Here is a 21611-nt window from a genome sequence, read left to right on the forward strand (position 1 = left end):
AAGAAGAGAAGAGAAGAGAAGAGAAGAGAAGAGAAGAGAAGAGAAGAGAAGAGAAGAGAAGAGAAGAGAAGAGAAGAGAAGAGAAGAGAAGAGAAAGAAAAAGATAAGGACTAAAGGACTAAATCGTGTTCCTTTCCTTTTACTACATGAAGTATCAAACACCAGCTCACCTCAGAACCACGGCCGTGCCCACCTCAGCAGGAATCATGTGATGAAACTAAACAAAGAAATAACCTTTTATTTGTCTCTATTGTCACAGATTTGTCATTTGCTTGGAAAATAAACATATTCAGATGCTTCCAGCGAAAGGAAAATGTGTAGGTGCTTAGCGGCTTCTACAGACTTGGGAGTTGAAGTAATGAGGGCAATTTAGAAATATCCACCAATGGTTGGGTTTTTTTGTTTTGTTTTGTTTTGTTTATGAATGCTATGTTTTGCCTACACATATGTCTGCATACCTAGTACATTTGAAGGTCAGAACATGGCACTATATGCCCTGGAACTGGAGTTACAAGTGATTGTGAATCACTGTTTGAGTGCCAGGAGTGGACGAGCACCCCTGACCACTGACCTATCTTCCCCCACCAACTCCCCAAATCAAATGAGTTGAATCCTGACTCGGCAATCCGTTATCTAGGAATTTATCCCAAGAACAGAATGTAACAGCCAAACAGAACAGCATATATGAGGTTTCTTTTTCTTTTCTTTTTTTTTATATATGAGGTTTCTAATTGTGTTAATTGTACTAAAATATGCCAACGTCTCTGTGTGAGATTGAGAGTTGTTTTATTTCCTTTTTAAAATAAATTTTAAAGAATTAAAAGTCATTTTGTGTGTGTACTTACATGGGTCTATGTGCAGCACATGAAGACCAGAAGAGGACCTTGGACCCTGGAGCTGGAGTTAGAGATGTTGTGAATGAAGTGTGGTCCTTTTCAAGAGCAGGTCATGTGCTCAGTTAGTAAGCCATTTCTCCTGTCTTCCTTCTTACTTCCTTAACGCTGTGTGGTTTTGTTTAAGGTTTCACAATAAAGATGTTTCATTTTAAAAATCAATTTCTACCAACAGTGTCAACTCTGGGAGCTCTCAGAGACTGACCCACCAACCAAAGAGCATACATGGTCTGGTCCATGTCCTGGGCACATATCTAGCAGAGGACTGCCTTATCTGGCCTCAGTGGATGAGGATTCGCCTAATCCTGTAGAGACTTGATGCCCCAGGGAAGGGTGATGTGGGAGGGTGGATGGGAGGGGGAGCACCCTCTTAGAGGTAAAGGGGAAGAGGATAGGGTGAAGAACTTTGGGAGCGGGGACTGGGAGAGGGAAATTTTAGAATTTAAATAAATAAAATAATTAATTTTAAAAATCTCCATTTAATAAGACAGTTATGACAGACACATATCCACTCTGCATGATGAGTTCCAGGGGCTCTTGGGGAAGTGATTCATCCACTAATAGAATTCATTGAGTGTCATTGTAGGCATAAATGACACCATCACATACCTTCACAGGCAAAGTAGAGAGGACCATGGAGTCTGGGTGTTTATATCCTCTCATAGAGGAGACAAAATGTAAATGTGTTAATGAAGTAATAAGAAAAATAAAATTAGCTAATATGACAGAAGGTGAGGACAGAAGGTGAGATACATTGTGTATCTGCATGTGTGTGTGTGTGTGTGTGTGTGTGTGTGTGTTCATATGGGTACCTGTATATGCACATGCATGTGGAGGCAGAGGATAATATCAGCCTTAGGCACTTATTTTCTCTCCCTGATCCAAGAATCACCAAGTAGGCTAGGCTGCCTGGCCAGGAAACCCTTGAGAGCCACCTGACTCTTCACCTTGGTGCTGGGACTACAGGTGTGTGCCAGCACACACAGTGGTTTTCATGGGTTCTAGGCATGGAGCATCCCAGCCCAGGCCTCATTTCAGATTTCTATGACTCAAGTGTTTATAAGCTGAGGAAGTAGATGTTTCCATGGAAAGGAAAAAATGAGGCCAAAACCTTGTGGAGAATGAATTTGCACAGAGGGGCTTTGGAATTGGGAAGCAGAGTGAGGTGGGCATCACATGGAAGTTTAGGTTTTACTCTGACTGCAGAGGAATACAATTTACAATTTGAAAGTATCTTTCTGTGTGCTGTGTAGAATATGGACACAGGGAATGAAAAAGAATCAAACAGCTTTTAACTTCTACTTCAGTCAAGAGCTGCTTGAACTAGACATGTGTTATTTGGTGTGTGTGTGTGTGTGTGCATGCGCGTGCGCGCGCGTGCAGAGGTTAGACTAAAACTTTCAGAAGTGAGTTTTCTCCTTCTGTCTTGTTTTGAGTCAGGGTCTCTCTTATTTCTGTTAGTGTGTATACTTCAAGCCAGCTGACCTGCTGGCTTTGAAAGTTTGGATTCAAATGTGTGGAGAGCGTTTGGGGGCCACTTGGTAGGAATCTGACATTGGGCCAGGACAAGGAAATGGGCTTCAAGCAGGAATCTGACATTGAGCTATGACAAGGAAGTAAGGTCAAGCAAGAATCTAATTTTAGGCTAGAACAGGGAAGTAAGTAAGTTCAGGCAGGAATCTAATTTTAGGGTAGAACAAAGAAGTAGGCTTCAGGCAAGAATATGACTTTGGGCTAGGACAGGGAAGTAGGCTTGGATATCTTGGTCATCCTGATAAGCCCTTAGAAACCCTGATCACGGGAGTGATCATGGGACTTTGTTTACTGCCCTGCTTGTTCTTTGACTATTTGTGTTTATTGTCTTGTTTGTTCCTCAACCTAGAACTAATCTTAGTACTTGCATGTAATTAAAATGGTATAAAAGCAGATTAGGAAAAAATAAACCTGCCTCAGAACTGGGTGGGGCCATGTTACAACGTTGTCTAATTGACTTTTTTCTTTTTAATCCTCACTTCTGAGCTAGAGAGAGAACCTGTTGACTGACTGAGCTGGCTTGGTCATGCACGCTTTTGCATCTGGATCTTTTGGGGGGAGGGGGTTCCAGGCATCCCCAGCAAGTACCTTCTTCACCCAGGGAGTCGCCTCACTAGGCTTCAGATTAGAAAGAAATTTTGAAGATGAAGAAAAAGAATAACCAACTAGCCACATTTGAAAGACAATCAGTCAATAGATGGGACCATTTATGGTCAGGGTAAAGCCAGCTAGATGAGTGGAGGAACAGGGGATGCAGCCCATGGCTAGCCATTTGAGAAGAAATGTGATAACTGCATGAACATGGGGCACAGTGAGGCTCTAAGTCCAGGATCTGAGCATCCTATGCCAGAGGACAGGTAGGATTCAAAGCCCGGATGGGATTACCTAAGAGGGGCATCAGGTGCAGTGAGAGAGCTGTGTGCTCAGAGCCCTGCAGCTTCCTCTCCAGCAGGCAGCCTTCTAGGGAGCAGGGAAACACTGTGATTGTTTCCACACAATGTAACAGACAATAATGCACACTTCAAACAGAGACTAGAAAACAAGGCAAACAGGTGCGAACAGGCAGCAGATGCTTATTCCGTATTTGTAATTGTTCACCATTTGAAAATAGCGATGATGAGGCCAGGGAGGTGGGTCTGCAGGGGCAGGTGCCCCTGGGACCCACACAGTGGAGGCTGAGAACCGACTCTCACAAGTTCTCTGACCTCCATACAAGTATTCATGTCAAACACACAATAAATAAATGGACAAATGTAAAATAGTGATAATGTTGGTATTGTTAGATAAATAGAGGCTCAGTCAGTAAAGTGCCCACCTTGCATGCATGAGGACCTGACCCTGAACCCTGTTTGTTTGTTTGCTTGTTTGTTTGTTTGTTTGTTTGTTTTTAAAGCCAGAGGTGGTGAAAAAGGCAGTCAGGAGGAAAGTGCTAGAGCCACAGCTGGGCGACACGTGTGTTAAGGGTAGTGACAGTCCCAAAAGCCAGTCTTGTAGAGGGTGACAGCCTGCATCACTCTCATAGCATACTGGAAGAAAGAAAAAGAGAAAGGAGGGAAGGAAGGAAGGAAGGAAGAAGGGAAGGAAGGAAGGAAGGAAGGAAGGGCTATGACGTCATCCACTGAAATTGCTAGCAGTTCCCCAGAGGAGTCTGCTTAAAGTCTAAGCTATAATTAACAATCGCACATTTTTCGAACGTCACATTGTAGCCCAATTGCATCACTTTTGTACCCTGCCACCACTGTGGGACTTTTTATGAGTACTAAATTCTGTCCTGGTGTGGGAGTACACATACCCAACACAAAAGAATCACGAGTTCTGAGACAACCTGAGCAGCATAGTGAGTCTAAGGTCCACCCGTCTTCTTGTGGGCGTTGGAGGGGGTATATAAAAAATTCTGGCTACTTGAACTGTATCTCCATTCTGTCCCTTTGATCCACAGACCATTCACTAACACAGCCTCTGACACTGTAATCTGCCAGTAGTAAGGACCCAGGGTGCCTTTTGTTTTGAGGCTGGGGTGGGGGATGGAGGGTTGGAGGGGTAGGGGTGGGGTGGGGGGAGAGAGGGGGTCCGGACTGGGGATCAAAGTCAAGCCCTACACTTGTAGACCCACTGCTCTGCACTCAGCTGCGACTGGAATCCCCCTGTGGTTTGTACTGTTGTTAATTTGACCCTGTTTGCCTAGACTTTTCTGTTTGGCTTTGGTTATCTGAGAGAAGCCCACGTCCTAGGACTGCCGCTGGCTTCCACACCTGGTTTGGCGGTCAGAACTTCGCTCGTCCTTGCGACTGTTTTTCTAGGCTCACAGTGGGCGTGGTTTTCCTCCAACTAGCAGTCCGCTTAACTACCCCATGCTGGGGAGAGAGGTGTTACTGCTTCGGTACTGCGGCTGGTCTGCACTTAAGAAACTTGTTACAATTTGTCCAAACACACCTTCTAATGACAGGGATGGTGTAAAGAAGCTAATGACAGATCAGAGCCCCCAGCATTGTAACCTCACACCTGTCAGAAGTGGCTGCCTACTGGCCTGTAATTATGCTATTATGGGAATGTTCCACACTAAACTACTCTGAGAACTGGTGAAACTAACTCACAGGTTTTAAACTATACTCTTCATGTATTCATTAACAACGCTCATGGGATGTCTATTCCGTGTAAGGGCTACAACAAACATCAGCAGATGAAGGCCAATAGCTTTGTGTGGAAGGCAGAAAATCAAATCATTTCTGCAAAATGGTACAGATGCTCTATTATAGCAAGTTCCAGGGGGCAGTGGGTATCCCTGGGGAGGAGCGTCTTGTGTATCGACTTTGAGGCCCCTTGGTGCCATCACTGGGGGAGTTAAAGACAACACAAAACACGGAGCAACTGAGATATGCATAATTTTATTGCCACTTGGCTTTTATGTATTCAATCTAGAAGTCTCTTCCTAAAAACAGATGAGATGGAAGCCTGCAGGCTCACTTCCTGTTAGTTTAAAACAATTTCTGAGACGGTACACTTTATGCAGTTTCTTTTGGCTCACAGATTAGGACACAAGAAAAACTTCAAGAAGCTGTCGTGGCCACCTGCCCAGCTTCAGGTGAGAACCCCTGGTGGTTCAGCTCACTGAACAGGAAGCACAGCACACAGCATTGTCAAGAGACTGGGGGAGGTACCAAGATCACTTTGTGCTCGCAAGGTAGCAATCCAGCCCTGCAAGGGAATTCTTTAAGGGGATATTCTAATCCTTCTTAAAGGTTCCAGTGCCTGGCAACCTCCACAGGAATTCTGCCCGGCACCAAGAATCCCTCAGCAAGTTCATCAACTACCTCTTTCCTACTTCACATTCGTGATGAGAGAGGAGCCACAGGTGTGAGAGGACTGAGAGGCACAAGGCTCACTCTGATTCCGCCTGTGCCCAGCTGGATAGGATCAATCCATCCTCTGGGCAAGAACCCTGGGATGTAAACTGAGAAAGGGCAGGAGATAAGCAGGGCAGAACTAACTCAAGGGCAATGGTCAACAGTGCGGGATTGGGTCGGGGGAAAATGACGCATTAGGACTTGCTGTACTTCTCCTGTCCTCTAGATGGCAGCAGCGGAACGAAATAGAGAAAACCTGTTTCCATAGAAACAGTCCGCGTCTTCTACACAAAAATAACCTTAGGGCGTTATTTGAAACAAGGTCTTTAAGTTGTTTTCTATAGACACCGAGGTACTTTCTATGGTGTTTCAAGAGTGAAAAATCAGTACACAAACATCCTAAAGATTGTTCAGCTCCTCAGTCGACATCAATATGGATAGTCGACATCAGTATGGATTTTCTCTTATACCAAGAGTACCTCTGAGATATGCTTCATAGTGTCTCAGATTTACATCTGGAAACTGAGACATCAACACTGAATGTGAAATGTAGTTTGAAAGTTAACGGAAACCCCTCCTATGAAACACCAAGTAATTGCATGAGTAAACAGAAAATGAACCTGCAGTACAGAGGGCAGAACCCATCACACCTCAAGAAGGCTGAAAGCTCTTGGTGGCTTCAAAAAAGAACTTCCAGAGACTGTAGCTTACCCAGAGGTTACATTTTTATTTTTGCACGCTTCCAGGCTGTGGTACCAAGGATCTCTAAGGGTTTGATACATCATAGTTCTGCCTCAAAAAGTTACACCTCTGTATTCATAGACAAATTTAAGATGTGCCGTTCTGTCTGCCTCCATGTCTCTCAAAGGTGCCATTTGGATCCAATGGAATGGTTTTAGTGCTGGAATATGGAATAAAAAAGCATGCATATATATATATATATATATATATATATATATATATATGTCTTTGGGAAAGTAGTTCAGCAACGCAAAACTGGAATTTTAATATTCTGTCTTTTCTTTGCTCCAATTGTAGCTTCTGAGATGGGAAAAATCAGGAAGGTGGAAGGGTTACATACAAAAACGATCTCCATTCTGTGGCGTTAGCGATGAGCTAACTGGAGGTGGTGCATAGTGGAGACGGCCTTGTGGTAGCAGGCAGAGTGGATCTACTCATAGGTCCGCATTTGTCATGTTCTCTGAGAGGCACTGGGTACCCTCCAGTGGACGGCTGGGAACCTAACCTCCCTGTGACAGTGTGACATCAAGGCAAAAAGGGGTGGAAGCTTAGCTGGTGGAGCACCTGCATCGCAAGCACAAACACCTGGGTTCTGTCCCCGGCACCACATCAACAGAGCGGGCTGGCATACGCCTTTTACCCCACCACTCAGAAGGTAAAGGCAGGAAAATGAGAAGTATACGGTCATCCTCAACTATGTTGTGAGTTCAAGACCAGCCTGTGACACCAGACCAAGTACAAACAAACAATGTTAAATACACATACCTGTATATGAACACACAAACACGGAGCAGGGCATGAGAAGAGGACTGGCGAGAGGCAGAGAGTTATCAAGCACACACCACCACACCCATCTTTGTCTGTCTAAAGTGGCTCCTGGAGGTTAACTCAGATCCTCATGCCAACAAGTCGAGTCACTTACAGACTGAGCTGACTTCCTAGTTCTGAATCTTTTCATTTTTAAGAATGTCTAAACTGCTAGGAAAAGACCTTGAGGCCTCAACACCACACAAAGAACTACAGGCAACTGAGGAATGTCGAGCTGTAGAAATAGTCTTCCCCAAGGAAAATCTCGTGAAATGACTATCCAAATCAGTCAGCCCTGAAAACATGCATACAAGTAACATTATACAGACTGAGCAGGTTGTGCTTGTGTGTGTAGGATCCATATGTATATACATATCCATATAGGCATGTAACAGCAATTAATGAAATTAAGAGGCAGGGCTAGCTCTCCTGTGCTCATGCCCTCAGGGCTGGCTTATCTGCAATGCCCACAGCTAAGGCTAGCTCGACTGCATTGTTCAGTAGAGGTGTAGGGCCAGATCTCCTGAGTGCTACAACAGGTGACCCCAGGGCCAGATCTCCCTTGTCCATGCCAAAGTAAACTGCACCAGAGTCAAGTGGCAGGGCCAACTTTCCCATGCTCATGTTGTCAGAGCTGGCTCAACCTGCAACTCCTGAAATGTGCAGGGCTGGCTCTCCCAAGTACTGCAGCTGGCTGAGGGTGGGTTCAGCTCTCCTGTTCTGTGTCCCTAGGGCCAGCTCTTCCACAATGCCCAGGCAAGTGATGAGGCCAGTTCCACACAGCCCTCATGCATCAACATTTCCCCAGACTAAGCCCAAACTAGGAATTGGGTATCTGCCTGGTCTTTGGTAGTAACAGACCACTTCTGCTGCAGGGCCATGGACCCAGATGTAGCCCCCAGTGGCAGCACAGGCCAGGAACCCACCATGGTTCCAGACGGCATCACTGGCTACTCACATCAGGTTGTTCCTCACTACCCTCGACTCTCTAGTTCTGCCTCTCTTCTGTGCCCACATCCTTCTGTTTCTCTTTCTCTTCCATTTCTCCACCACTTACTTGCTCGTCTTAGTGGCACTCAGAGTATCTGAGTGCTAGGCTCATCTCAGGAGTGCTATGCCTCGCCCATGCATTATGGCACCAGGCAGGCGTCATCTCTGGTGTGGTCTGCCACCTCCCCACCTCCAGGCCTGCATGATGTCCAGACTCCATGGCACCAGACTGTTGGTTATCTCGGGCTTGCTTTTTTTCAGGGAGTTAAGTTAGGCTGCTAATCATGCAGATGTTCGTAGGTAGAACACTGAGCTTACTCATAGCGCCTCTCCTCTCTGCCACCTTCTGATGATGCACATGTGACACGGCAGCCACATCTGCAATGCCTTTAGTGGCAGGTAAGTGGGGTTTTTTTGTTTTTGTTTTTGTTTTTTTTTTAAAGAGGAAAAACTAGAATAACCAAATTGGGTATGATGGAACATGTCTGTAATATCAGCCTGTGGGAGACAGAGGCAGGAGTGTAGTGAGACTGAGGGAAGCCTGGGCTACATGGTGAGACCAGGTGAAATCACTTGGTAAACCAAAGGCTTTCCTATCATTCAATCGTAGGAAGCATCCAACACAGGAGGTCAGTTTCTTCTCAAAGTGGGTCTGACTACTGATCTATTTCATTGGAAATCTGCCATAGAAAGGGAGGGTCACACTGCTGCTTCAAAGCCTTGGTGAAACTGCTTGCGGCTTGGCCAGACATTGGATTGCTGCCATGCAGTGTGTGTGAAGCTCCATAAAACTGGTAACAATGACACTTGGTACTTCTGATGGCTGTATAACCACTTGCCCAAGAACCCAGAAACAAGGTCATTCATTCTCCCTTGCATGGTCAAAATGCCACTTTTGGTTGGAGACGGCTCAGTGGGTAAAGGCCTGTAAGCCTAGTGAGCCAAGTTCAAGTCCATGTAAATATGAGTGAATTGTATCAACTCCATAGTGTTGCCATGTTCTCTCCACATATGTGCCATGTTACATGCATATGCGTGTGCATACACACACACTATATGCACTCACAATAATGAATAATGATGTCAGTTATTTTAGTCTCTGACATTCCTTTCTGTCTATCTCTTTTTTTTTTTTTTTTTTTTTTCTCTGTGTAGCCCTGGCTGTCCTGAAACTCACTTTGTAGACCAGGCTGGCCTCGAACTCAGAAATCCGCCTGCCTCTGCCTCCCGAGTGCTGGGATTAAAGGCGTGCGCCACCACGCCTGGCTTGTCTATCTCTTTATACCCTCTCCAACCAAGAAACCACTTCGACTATGCTGGCCATGAGATCTTGGTCGGTGGCATTTCGCCTGTTGAGTTCTGTCAGTCTCTTGTAGCTTTCTAAGACACCTGTCTCTCAGTCATTATGGGAAGTCACATAACTCTAACTCTAGCCAAGTCTTTAATTGCAGGGAATTTTTTTATAATTAAATTCTTCTTTTATAAGCAAAGGCAGTCCCTCAAGTCAGCTTTTATCAAATACAAAATCATCTGTAGCAAAGTTAGTATGCATATCCACTTGGAAGGATGCTGATTTCTGAACCTTGACCTTTGGGTATCTCTGGACTTGGAAGAAGAGCTAAAGGCCGCATGCGGCTGTGTGTTCTTCAAGTCTACAACACAAAGTACTGGGGCACTTCTGATGGGTATCTCCTTTCACCACCCTGCCTGTCATCCCCCTTCCCCACCATCCCTTGTGAAGGGCTCCTGCTCTGCAGGACAATAGGCTGCTAGCACATAGGACAACCCAATGTGCTAGTGTGAACTGTTAGGCTGCACTGTGCGGTCATGGTGATTGATACCTTCGCTGCAGTTGCTTATTTGATTGTAAATGACAGTATCTGAGCTCCTTTAGACCCTGCATTCTGTGTTTACCCATCCCTCACCCTGTGCTCACTGCAACAGAAATAACAGTGACAGAAAATAATCTGTTACATGAATGAGTTCTCTTCCTTAATCCTGGTTCTCATTTTCTCTCTTAGTGTGTGTTTGGAGGGCTGGGGTGGTGAGAATGGGTGGAGGTGGTGGTGTAGTGTACATGTGTGTGAAGACTAGAGCGTAGCCTCTGATGTCATCCTCAGCTATGCTGTCTGCCTCCTGTGGAAACAAGGTCTCTCACTGACCTAGAGGTCAGCAGTTAGTCTAGACTGGCTGGCCATGACTCTCAGTGCTTAGATCACAAAGGTATCCCATGACACCTGTCATCTTTAAATGTGTACTGGTGTTTAAACTCTCAGGTACTTACTGAACCATCCTCTTGGTCCCTGATCTGTGTGTGTGTATGTTTATTTCTTTTATTATGACTTTACTGTAATATATATAGTTTATATAATTATAAGGCTTTATGACATTTTAACAGCTTGAGAATTACCTGTAAACAATACAGTTCTAATGGCCAACAAGGACCAATTTCTCCTGAATCCGAGTGGGCCCAAAGGTAACCATTGTTAGTGCATTCCCTCAGGTGTGGGGAATGGACAACCTCAGCCGGTTTTGACCAGCCCAAGTGACAGCACCGTCATGTACAGAATACTCTGATAAAAGTGTTCAAACTAACTGGGCTTGTTTAATGAATGTGCCTTTCAAATGCTCAGCTTTTTAATTTAAGATGTGCCAGCTAGTAAATGTTGAAGGCCACAGCTGGAGAAAGCTGTGTAGATAGATGAGTGGACACCGACTCCTGGCAGCCATGTGCTTCACACACCAGAGGAAATAACTTCCAAACTATCTCAAATGCAGAGCCCAGGTCCTCCTCAATAGATGTGTACTTTTGAGGGTGACACTCATGTAGAGATTGACCCCTAACTCCTGTGCTGTATCATAGCAACAAGACTTCTAATCCATCCCCAGTCCTCTGGAAGGAAGCAGCAGCTGTTGTGAGCACAGCAGACTGACATGCCGAACCAGTGTGGGCCCAAAGGGAAACGTTGTTAGTGTGCCTTTCAAACTATAAGCACGCGTACAAGAAAGGAAGAAACAAGGGAGGGAGGGAGAGAGAGAGAGAGAGAGAGAGAGAGAGAGAGAGAGAGAGAGAGAGAAAGGAAAGAAAGGGAAGAAGGAGGGGAAAGGGAAAGAAAGAAAGAANAGAGAGAGAGAGAGAGAGAGAAAGGAAAGAAAGGGAAGAAGGAGGGGAAAGGGAAAGAAAGAAAGAGAGAGAGAGAGAAAGGAAAGAAAGGGAAGAAGGAGGGGAAAGGGAAAGAAAGAAAGAAAGAAAGAAAGAAAGAAAGAAAGAAAGAAAGAAAGAGAAAGAAAGGAAGAAAGAGAGAGAGAGAAAGAAAGAAAGAAAGAAAGAAAGAAAGAAAGGAAGGAAGAAAGAAAGAAAGAAAGGAAGGAAGGAAGGAAGGAAGGGAGAGAGAGAGAGAGAAAGAAAGGAAGGAAGGAAGGAAGAAGGGAGGAAGGAAGGAAAGATTTTAAATTCATACTCAGGTGGCTGCTGTGTGGGTTCACTTATGGCTACTCAAGGCTATAGCTTTGGTTCGTGTAGTTATGTTTGTGCTACCTTGGCTCTATAGTATAAGATGAAATCCTGGTGTTAATACTTCCCTAGCACTGTTTTTCCCCCTTGAAGATGCTGGCTCCACCGGCTGGTGCCCATTTTCATCACTAAAGTCAATCAACCAAAAGCTTCAACATGAAGCTCTGTGTGGTGGTCGGTGCCTACAATCCTAGCACTCAGGAGTCTTGGGGAGAATGGTGGTGAGTGTGAGACACACATGGCATACATCCCAAATTCAAGGCCTTATAAAAGAATGATTTATCTGAGCATATGGGCAAGAATCCATCCCATCACAGCATGGGCTTGTGGGTAAGAGTCCATCACAACACAGAAGCATGGCAGCAGGCAGAGCTCACTGGGGACAGTGTCAGGCTTTTAATACTTCAAATCTGGGTTTAGAGGCACACCCTTCCAACACTTCTGTCCTGGCCAATGGCACACGGCCACACCAACTTTGCCCCAGAGACCCTGGCCACCTCCCCAGGGGCATAAATTATCCTTTTTCCTTCATCCCTTAAACTGAGCCAGTTCTCCAAAGCTGTCCCCAGTGTGTAAATTCTTTGCTCAGGTACTAACTCTCCACCAAGGCCCACATTGCACCCACCCATCCCAGCTAAGCTTCCCTCTCTCCAGCCTAGCCTGGTGGACAGCAGGCTGGCTACCCCAGCGGGAGAAGTGGACACGGACTGTCATTTAATCTTAGCACTCAAGAGGCAGAAGCAAACCTTTTTGAGTTGAGGCTAGCCTGGTCTACATAGTAAGTTTCAGGCCAGTCAGGAACATGTAAAGAGACCCCGTTCTCCAAAGTAAGTAAATAAAAATAAAACTTCAAAGCCACCCCCACCCCTTACATACTTCCTTCAACAAGGTCACACTTCCTAAGCTTTCCCAAACAGTGCCACCAACTAGGGACCAAGTATTCAAACATCTGAGTCTATGATGGCTACTCTCATTCAGATGACCACAGATCCTGTTACACACACACACACACACACACACACACACAAAATACATACATAAAAATAAATAAATAAATAAATAAATAAATAAATAAATAAATATTAAGTGTATGCCTGATCCTACCACCCCTATACTTAAGATGGAAGCAGGGGATCAGACGTTTGAGGTCAGCCTAACTGAGCTCCGTGAGACCTTATCTCAGAAAATCAGAAACAATAAAAGGAAACAGCGAGCAAAGAGCCATAACTAAAATCACCTTTAATGAATGGGAGCTAACTGCCATTTGTAGACTCCACCTCTGTAAATGGGTGTTGGATGGATGGAGAAGATGTGGTCTGTAGGAGTCTCTTCATTTACAGAAAAATAGAACCTATGGGAGGGTGCCAGTTAAACAAGACACAGAAAGACCCCTGGAGACAGACAGGATGAGAGAGCAGAGGATAGACATTCTAGAAAGGAAAGGGGAGACTTGAGGAGATAAAAAGGGGACATGATTGAACCACAACGTATGGATGTACAGAGATGTCACAGTGAAACTCTGTCACTTGTACATGAGCAATGTATTAGTAATTTTAATAAAAATAGTAAGTTATTGGTTCTGAGCAAGAGTCTCTTGAAGACCCTTTTTGTTTATTTAAAAAATTAATTTACCCTGGCATGGTAGTGCATGCCTTTAATTTCAGCAATTGGGAAACAGAGGCAGGCAGATCTCTGTGAGTTCAAGGCTAACCTGATCTACACAGCCTGGTCTAGGACAGGCAGGCTACAGGTCTCAAAACAATAGCAAAGACATTTAATTTAAAATTAACTGCAACCAAAGGAATTTGTGCTGTATCTTCAGGTGTATACTTTTGTTTTATGATTGCTGTTGTGTGTGTTGTATATGTGTGTGCACATACGCGCATACAAGTGTGTGGCTATGTGCTTCAGGAAGCCAGTGGTCCACGTCAAATATCACCTTCTACCACCCTCCACCTTGACATTTGAGACAGGGTCTCTCACTGAACCTGGAGCTAGGCTAGTGGCCAGCAAGCCAGGCATCCTCCCCAGGACCTCATGTGACTTTTATGTGGATGCTGCGGATGGAACTCTGGTTCTTCCTGCCTGTCCAGGACCTTACTGACTTTGCCCTCACCCAGGCCCTGGTGCTTACTTTCCAGAGAAGACTGTACTTGTGTTATCAATAATCCCAACCTCCAAAAATAAATGACGTAGAACAGTAGTACTAACTTCCATCATGGGAAATGATTTTAAAAAAAATGATAAAATAAAATAGCTGAACGGATCGCCAAGAGGCTCCTCTTAAATGTGTGAGTCTGGCTAAAGACAGGGATGCACTCCGCCCTGACCCCGCGCACACACCTGACTTTCCCGATGTGACACTCGACCTGGCTGAGCTCCGTAACAAAGCACTACCAGGGCCTTCCTGCTATGGGCCTTTCCGGGTCTCTTTGTTCATATGTCACTGTAGTGAATTATAGGGCAAAGAAACTAATTTAATCGCACAGCACATAGTAGGGACAAGAGGGATAGAGAAGTTATGTTTCCCTGTGAACACATGCGATATTGTGGAAAGTGAAATGAACTGGCATCAGTGGGTGAAATGCAACAAGTCTATAAATGCTTGCCCACGCCTCTTGAGTAAGACTTTGAATAGGGTCATAGGGATGATAGCCAGGCAGGCTTGCCAGCTCCGACTCTAGCGTACAGGCTGAAGGGGGAACTTTTGACATAAAAGAAATCTTCATAAGTGTGCTTTCTAAGAGCTTTTAAAGTGAATGCTGAAAAAAATAAATTCAGGGGCTGAGAGTGAGAGCTCGGATGGACTCTGAGTCATGGTCACACTGGCAAGGGACACTCAGATCCTCTGGGGCCTTAGAAGCATGCGATTCCATAGACACATGGTTATTTGGGCAGCAGGACTTGTGTGACAGCCACTAAAACACTTTTCATTGGGAAAGCTGCAGATCTGACAAGGGAATATTGTGGGCAGATGCAGCACCAAGGATGGCAGACTTAGTACTTCTTGGCACCACAGAATGTATTTACTATTTGGCATGATCTATTGCTTCCATTCTACAGGTGGAAAGGTAGAGGCCAGCCCTTAGGCTGAGCCGTTCTCTGAAACAATTGTTTGCTCAGTGAAGCACTTTGGTTCAGTCTCCCAGTATCAATACCACTTGTCTTAGTGAATGTTCTATGGCTGTGAAGGGACACATGACCATGGGAACTTTTCTAAAGGACAACATTTAACTGGGGCTAGCTTACAGTTTCAGGGGTTCAGTCCATTATCATCATGGTGGGATGGGTGGTGGAATGTAGACAGACAGGGTACTGGAGAGGTAACATCTACATCTGGATTAGTAGGCAGCAGGAGGAGGGAAAGAAAATATTGGTCCTGGCTTGGGCTATGAACTCCAAAGCCCACCTGCAGTGACACACATCCTTCAAAAAGGCCACACCCACTCAAACAAGGCTACACCTCCTAATGCCATCCGTGTCTTAAGCATTCAAATATGTGAGCCTATGGGGGACTTTCTGATTCAAACCACCACATAGAGATACATTCAGTGTATGTGTGAGCATGTATGTAGGTACATGCATGTGCAGGCAAGAGGACAAACTTGGGTGTTATTTAACAAACCCATTGAGTTTTGTTTTAGTTTGGGGGTTTTATTTTTGTTTTGTTGTTTGTTTGTTTGCTTGCTTGCTTTGAGACAGGGTCTCTTCCTGGCCTGAAACTCACCATGTGGACTAGATTGGCTGGCCAGTGAGCCCTAAAGACTTACCTACTTCTTCCTTCCCAGCGCAGGGATTACAAACCTATGCCACCACAGCCACCTTTGCTGTTGTTGGACAGTTACTTTTAATGAGCCATGTGATTTTATTATATCTGTCTTGTATATCGTATCTGTTTTTAATTAGTTAATTTTTCCCTTTGACAATTTCATGCATATGTGTAACTCTCATTATTCTCACACACACCCATGCTTTCTTACCCCACTCCCTCTCCCATCTCCTTCTCCTCTTAGGCTTTCTTCCTAATGCCATGACAAAGGCCATGTCTGAAAGCCTTAGATGTGGACACATAAATGTCTACTGCCTCTTAGGTTCAGCATTTTGGGCAAGCAGGATTCTCCTGCAAGGAGAGGCCTTTCTGAATAAGGCTAAAAGTCCCATTCATCTATGGGTATGAACGTGAATATTTTAGATGGAGTTTAGCTGAACAGTTGTAGTAAGTCCTCACTAGAGCCTACAAGTTCTCAGGCCATGGACTTTTTCTTTGCCTTCATGTATGTCTGTGCTCCATGTAGGTGCCTGGTGCCCGAGGAGGACAGAAGAAGGTAATAGTGACAGAGTCACTTCAACTGGAATTAAAAATGGTTGCAGGCCTGGCAGGTTGGTATTGTAGTTCGTAAAGTTTCCTGCTAGGTAAGATCGTCAGTGTCTTATCTTTCACCGAAGCCTGCTTAGCATTGTCTGGAAGCCTGCTTAGCACCATTTGGAGGAGAATTCTAGCTAGCCTGCTTAGCACCCAGGATGGAGAAGGATTCTAGTACAACCCCAGCTGTTTCTTTGTATCTTCCAAACAAGATGTGAGGTGTATCCAGCAATGGGGTCTTATGGGATTCTATGTGGGTTGTGGGGATTTAACACAGGTCTTCATGTTTACCAGGTAAACACTTTAGAGTTTGAGCCATTTCCCAAGCCCTCTTCTACGTCTTAAATAAAATAGACATTGCTATCTTTAATACTGCAAAAGGATCTTTCCAAAGAGGGCAGAAGGACTGGAAATCCAAGATGTTTTAGATTTTTAAGTCAGTGGCCAACACTTGCATTTCTATATTTTTAGTGTAAGGCTCACATGTGGCTTATTTTTTTCCAAATAGCAAAATGCCAGTGAGGAGATTGGTTGCAAAGGCTGTACTTACAACGACACTGCAGGGCGTTCCGACCTGGCCTGCAGCAGCCAGGAGCCAAGGGTTAGAGAGCTCTGCTTTGTACAAATGGCAGGGAACGAGCCACAGCTTTGAAAGACAGCGGAGCAAATATTAAGGTCAGGACCCTATTTCGGTCTTATTCTAAATTCAGCCCAACTCCTGGAAATCCAATTCTTTATTTCTCAAGACTCACAATGATCCTATATATCTGGAAACCAATTCATGGGATGATAAGGTGTTGTTGCATCCAGGACTTAGAGCCTTTGATATTTGAAGTCTCAACTTTGATAAAAGAAAAGTTTCGAAGAACTGGGACTGCTTTCCTTTGTTCAAGGAAAATTAGAGTTCATTTTAGGAACTGTACTTTCTGTTAAAGGGACTGTGTTACATTTCAGCACACAATGAGTCATTTGATGAAATTGTTTCCACCTTTCTGGAAGCTGTGAGAGTCCAGTTATTTCCTCTTGTTCTTGTTATCTGAACCACACGTGACCTTGGCTCCCAAGGAAGTGAAGTTTGCGTGTCTCACCTATAGTATTCTTTTTAAAAACTTTTTAAAAATCTTAAATGTATGGATGTCTTGCCTGCATGCATGTGTGTATATCCCATGCATGTTTAGTATCCTCAGAAGCCAGAAGAGGGAATCAGCTCTCCTGGAACTGAAGTTGGAGATGGTTGTGAGCCACCATGTGGCTATGTGGAAATGAACCCAAATTCTTGGCAAGAGCAACAAATGTTCTTAGCCTCTGTGCCATTTCAGCTCTGTCCTGGCTTTTCTGAGCTGATTTTCTTTAGATCATTATAAGAAGAAGGAAGCACACATGCCCTTTGCAGTGAAACATATGACCATTCAGTCACATTGAGTGGCGTAAATAGACTTAAATTACTTCAAGTCAAATTCTTCTGCAAACAGCTTTCATAATTGGGTTTTTTTGTTATTGTTGCTGCTGCTGCTGCTGCTGTTGTTTTGAGCTTGTATGTGTGTGGTGTGCGCAGACATATATGTGTGTGGTGTGCACAGGCATATATGTGTGTTTGTGCATAGGGAGACCAAATGTCAACATCTGGATCTTCCCCCATCACTCGACAAACGCTAAGGTGAGTCTCTGCTCTCAAGCCCTGGGGAGCATTTGCCTTCCACAATATTGATTCAGAAATTTGTTTTGAAAGTGCTGATGAGATTAATAAGGTTATATATTGCTTCCATATGTTGCTGCATTCTGTTAAACTGTATGGTATTTAACACCACATTAATCTTCATACCAGACTAGAAAGGAGACTGCTTTTTGTGGATTTTTAAAATCTCATCAATTTTTGCCTGGTTACCAGAGTAAGATAGAGTTCTTGCAATCATATGGGAAAGCATAAAAAGTCTGAAGACGAAACCTAGGAATTGGTGAGAGTCAATGGCTGACTGGGTCTGTAAGTTAGAAAGGAGCGAAGCTGGAGTTAGAGTCTGGTCTTCCAGGTTATACTTTCAGAAATGAATGGTGTGAGCCAGTCTGAGTATCAGGCTGTCTGGTAACACCCACAGTACCATAACTGGGAGATGGCTCAGCTGGTAACGGGCTCATGGCACAAGCCTGAAGAACTGAGTTCAGTTCCCTGGAATCCATGGAAAAGCCAGGCATGGAGGCACACACCTGTAATCCCAGCCCTGGAAAAATGGGGTGGGAAGACATCTGGGGGCTTGCTAGCCAGCCAGTGTAATGGAGACATGAGCCCCAGGGTCAGTTTCAGATACAGCCTCAAAAATAAATGAATGAATGAATAAATAAATAAATAAATAAATAAAGTGCCCCCAGAAGACCTGGGTTACTAAATGTAAACCTCGGGGCCAAGAGTGATACCTCCATCAGGGTTCTTGATTAGAGGGTTCCCAGGGGACCTTCAAAACAACTCAAGCTATTTCCAGTGCTCACGGTTGCCCACCAGAACTAGACGGGAAGACCTTAGTGCCGAAGACATAACACACTTTGATGGGAGAGCATAAAAATCCAGCTGGACTTGACCTGGAAACTTCTTCCTTGGTAACTAATTAGCTTAGCGTGCTACTCAAACAGCTAAGGTAGAAAATAATAGTGGTCTTGCTCAGTGACAGACCCTGCATGCTACAATTCTGGTGTGCCAGGGAAGATGCACCTACTAGTGCTATAATGGCATGGAGATTATAGGGACAACCAACTATTCTATGACTGCATTTGAGGACTGCTTCACAACATGGAATTCATGCCTAGTACCATGAACCTGGTAAAAACCTTTTTTTTAATTGACATGTCATTAAATTGCTTTCTAAGTATCTGTATTTACATGCATACACTAGTGTTGCTCTCAACCTGGATCAAAGACATTTCTTTATTTTTTAAATCATTTTTGTATTTATTAAAAATTTATAGACAATATATTTGATCATATCCTTTCCCCCTCCTCCTTCCGGACTGACTCTCCTTCCATATCTACCAAAATTCACGTTCTTCCTTTCATTCTCTCACCTTCAATGGAGAAAGAAACAAGAAACAAAAATCAAAAGAATCAAAGGGCAGAAAGTATGTACATGTATGTACACACAAACCCTTGAGTGTGCATGCACACACACACACACACACACAAGACAAACAAATAAAACAAAACTATAGAGTCTGATAGAGTCTGTTTATATTGGCCAACAACTCCTGGGCATGGGGTCTGTCCTGAAGTGTGGTTAAAATACTCAGTCTCACTCCATTGGAGAAAACTGATATTCCCTTTCCCAGCAAATTGCAAATAACTTCTTGGTCAGAGGTAAGATTCTGTGCCCGCTCTCCTTCTCCGTGCTAGGATTTTGTCTGGTTTAAACTTGTGCAGATCTTCTGCACGATCTCACAGTCTCTGTGACTTCGGATCAATCCTGTTATGTCTGGAAGGTGCTGTTCGTGGAGGCCTCTGCCAATTTTGGCTCTGACAATCTTACTGCTCTCTCTTTTGCTAGATGCCTGAGCCTTGAGGAGAAGGGTTTGATAAAGATGTCCTGCTTGGGGCTGAGTGTTCCAAAGTCTCCCACTTTCTGCACAAGGTTCAGTTGTGCATTTCTTTGTTCAAAATCCCCATCTGCTGCAGAAGCTTCTCTGCTGAAGGCTTTGTGGGGCTCTGTGTGGTGCTCTGTGTAGTGCTCTGTGTGGTGCTCTGTGTGGGGCTCTGTGTGGTGCTCTGTGTGGTGCTCTGTGTGGTGGTCTGTGTTGTGGTCTGTGTTGTGCTCTGTGTGGGGCTCTGTGTGGTGCTCTGTGTGGTGCTCTGTGTGGTGCTCTGTGTGGTGCTCTGTGTGGGGCTCTGTGTGGTGCTCTGTGTGGTGCTCTGTGTGGTGCTCTGTGTGGTGGTCTGTGTGGCTGTCTGTGTGGTGTTCTGTGTGGTGGTCTGTGTGGTGCTCTGTGTGGTGTTCTGTGTGGTGGTTTGTGTGGTGCTCTGTGTGGTACTCTGTGTGGTGCTCTGTATGGTTGTCTGTGTGGTGGTCTGTGTGGTGGTCTATGTGGTGGTCTGTGTGGTGCTCTGTGTGGTGGTCTGTGTGGTGTTCTGTGTGGTGGTCTGTGTGGTGTTCTGTGTGGTTGTCTGTGTGGTGGTCTGTGTGGGGCTCTGTGTGGTGCTCTGTGTGATGCTCTGTGTGGGGCTCTGTGTGGGGCTCTGTGTGATGCTCTGTGTGGGGCTCTGTGTGGGGCTCTGTGTGGGGTTCTGTGTGGGACTCTGTGTGGGGCTCTGTGTGGGGCTCTGTTCTAGGGATATAGCAGACTGCCATGAAAAAGGGAAGAACGATGTTAAGAGCTGGAGAGTGAGCACGCATGCAAGAAGTGCTGGCTTTTCCACAGGTCATGGACACTGAACTCATGACATCGCTGCAGCTCTGATTGTGTTCACAGAATCACACAAACAAAATCAGTCAGCATTCCAACAGCAGCACTGATAGGCCTCAGTTTCTTACAATAAAAGGAGAAAATGTGGGATTGGAAGTGGGAGGTGTTGGGGTGGTTAAGGGTGGATATAACCAAGACATAAGTATATGAAACGTCAAGAAAAGTACTCAAAAATAAGAAAATAACAAATGAGGTAGAGGCGTCTGGCCTCCACATGCAGGTGTACGTACACACAGGTGGAGAAGGGGGGAAACACACACACCATACCACACACACACAAACATATACCACACCACATACACACACACCACACCGCACACACACATACATAGCACACAGACACTCACCACACACACACACCACACATACCACACACACACCACACACACAGACACACCACACACACTACACACACCACACACACACCCACCACACACACACACCACACCACACCACACACACACACACACACACACACACACACTCCATTTTTTTTAAAAGAATGACATGAACAGAAGAATAAGCCCAGCATAGATGACTCTAGCTTGTGTCAAGTAGACAACAGCCTAACTAAGCATTTATGAATAAAAAACATCCAGAACAATTTTATTTTTCAATATTGGAGGTCAAATTCATGACCTTGTGTTTCCTGTACAAGTGCCCTTCCACTAAGCCACACCCCCCAGCCACAAATCCAACTCTGGACAGCAGGAGGAACTAAGAACCCTGGAGAAACTAAACAGCTTAGTCCTGGTGGAAACAGCCAGCAGAGCCCCTTCAAAGAGACTGGACAGTGAGTGTGTTGTTCTGGGACTCAATTCACACTCCTCAAATCCACCCCAGGGACACACATAAAAGGGACACGTGTAGAAATTTGTTAACCGCTGCTCCAATCCAATTGCGCGCAGGACCTGAGACTGCATTAGTTAGGGAAGCAGAAACCGGCCTGAGTAGAGCCACAGGCCTCATCCAGCCGGATCAGCGCC

The 21611-nt window shown here is 44.9% G+C and overlaps 1 non-coding gene across 1 annotated transcript; it reads right to left on the bottom strand.

Annotated features, from left to right (window-relative positions):
- Window positions 1–8574: 8574 nt before the first annotated feature.
- Window positions 8575–8708, bottom strand: LOC115030763. Its single transcript, XR_003836357.1, has one exon. It is a non-coding gene; the product is annotated as a small nucleolar RNA SNORA17 (small nucleolar RNA).
- Window positions 8709–21611: the final 12903 nt, after the last annotated feature.

The sequence above is a fragment of the Mus caroli genome, chromosome 3 (genome assembly GCF_900094665.2).
Source record: "Mus caroli chromosome 3, CAROLI_EIJ_v1.1, whole genome shotgun sequence".
NCBI lineage: Eukaryota > Metazoa > Chordata > Mammalia > Rodentia > Muridae > Mus > Mus caroli.